The sequence below is a fragment of the Pteropus alecto genome, unplaced genomic scaffold, assembly GCF_000325575.1.
Source record: "Pteropus alecto unplaced genomic scaffold, ASM32557v1 scaffold79, whole genome shotgun sequence".
Classification (NCBI taxonomy): Eukaryota; Metazoa; Chordata; class Mammalia; order Chiroptera; family Pteropodidae; genus Pteropus; species Pteropus alecto.
In genome coordinates this window covers 18,208,556-18,210,915 of record NW_006494612.1, presented here as the reverse complement: position 1 = coordinate 18,210,915, position 2,360 = coordinate 18,208,556, and the positions used below count along the sequence as shown (strand labels likewise).

The window sequence follows — 2,360 nt, the reverse complement described above, 5'->3', positions numbered from 1 at the left end:
TCTTAATTCTTTAAATAATTATATTTTTATTTGAAAGTGTAGAAATTAATGTCTACCAATTACAAGATAATTTTTAAGAATCTGCGTTAAAAAGTCAGAATTCAATTAATATTATAGAATAATAAGTTTGTGTATTTTGATGTTACGTACTATGTTAATTCAGTAAAAGAATGGAAAAGCCTATAATATGTATTCTGGAATCTTTAAGCAGTTAGTTTGAATACGTGTAAGACAAAGAGTTGTTTTCTAGAAAAATATATATTTCTAGTCATAAGAGTGCTAGAATTGAGGCTATAGTAGAATTAGATACAGAAAAACTACTGGAAAAGTAACTTAAAGAACTGCTGGTAGACAAATCTTTTCTGTTCATAAACAAAAAAATGTTTTAGATATCATATTATGAAATAAAACAAAAATTGACAAATGTCAGATCCAACACACACACACACACACACACACACACACACACACATGTGCGCACACACACACACTCACACACACACACACACTTGGGGCAGGCTGTCACCAGCTTAATGTTGGCTTTTGTTTACTTCATCTGTAAATTGATTATTTGAAATCAGAACACATTTTTTCATTTATACAATATTATGGAATATATCTTTGTTCATAAGCCAGCCTAAGTCATTATTTTGTCTCATGGTTTTTGCGCTGTTGAGGCTTTGCATAGGAAGTCTTTCTTCATGTCCAGGTTAAAAAGATATTTTCCTATATTATTTTATTTCACCTTTACAGTCGTATATTTTACATTTAGTTTTGAGAGGAGGACACTTTGCTATGAGGTGCAGAGGGATCCAATTTTAGTTTTGTCTATATAATAAACCTGATTTCCCAGTACCATTTATTAAGGTAGCATCCTTTCCCTATCGATTTGCATTGCTGCTTGAAATCATATTATAAGCTCACATCTGGATTAGTATGTTTCTGAAATATCTCTTTTATTCCATTAGTCTATTTTTTTTCCCAATTATTTTTGTAACTATGGCCTCAGAATAAATGTCAATATATAGTTAATGTATGGACCAATACCTTCTCTTTGCTCCTTTTTTCTAAGTTGATTTAATTATTCAGAGACCTTTCAAATATGTTTTTAAAGAAATCAATTAGTTACTTAAAATATTCAACTAGAATTTGTATTCAATTAGATTGATTTTATAAGTTTGGGAAGAACTGACATTTTTATATTAAGTCTTACAAAAAAAACATAGTATGCCTCTCCATGTGTTCAAACTGTGCTTATCTTTTAATACTTTGCTACTATGTTATATTTTAAGAGAAAAAAGTATATACTAGAGGAATTATCACAAAGTAAGCACATTTATGTAATCATCACCCTGGTCGAGAAATAAAAAATTAAAAGTATTCTAGAAATCTTAACTTGTGCTCTTTCTCAATCATTATTCATCACTTTCCCCAAAGATAACCATTATTATGACTTTTGTTCATTTATAAACTTCATATAAATAAAAAATTATAGCATGTATCCTTTTCTGGTTGACATATATAGTCAACGTCATCTTTGTAAAATCAATCTATGCTGTTCTGTATAATTTATTCATTTCGGTGTGTATAATATTCCATTGAATGAATATACTACAATTTATTTATCCATTCTACTACTAATGGGCATTTGAATTATTCCCAGTTTGAAGTTGTTATGAGCATTCTTGTATGTGTGTGTTCACACGCATATCATGCATATGCATTCGACTGTGTGTATAAATAAACTAAATTGCCATATTATATGGTATGTGCATGTTCAACCTTGGTAGGTAATGAAAAACAAATTTCTCTCATAGTTATACCAATCTGCATTTCCACCAGAAGTATATGAGAGCTCCAATTAACTATGTCCTTGGCAACAATGGATGTTATCAAGTTTTCATAATTTTAATTATTCTAGAGTGTAGTGATAGCTATGGTTGTAGTTTGCATTTCCCTGGTGACTAATGAGATTGACCACCATTTTATATGTTTACTGGCCTTTTAGAGATGTTGTTTCATGAAGACATTGTTGATGTCTCTTGCTCATTTCTCTATTGAATTTTATAAACTTTTATTATTGATTGGATAATATGTACATATCTATATATATATTGAGATTTCTGACTCTTTATCAGATACCTGTTTTGCAAATATCCTGTCTATAACTTAACATTTCATTTTTCAGATTAATAGAAGTTTTAATTTTAGTAGTAATGTAGTCAGTTTATAATTATTTACTTTTTTATGTGTTGTCAAAGAGATTTTTTTACCCTAAATTCATGAAGATATTCTCTTATATTCCAGAGATTCTATCTGTTTATCTGTTTACTCTCTCCTTAAGATCTGCAATCTACCTA

General features: G+C 29.1%; 1 protein-coding gene across 1 annotated transcript in view; it reads left to right on the top strand.

Moving 5' to 3' along the window:
• Positions 1-2,360, top strand: part of THEMIS (thymocyte selection associated) — a 164,215-nt gene that overhangs the window by 705 nt on the left and 161,150 nt on the right. The gene's annotated exons all lie outside the window — the stretch shown is intronic.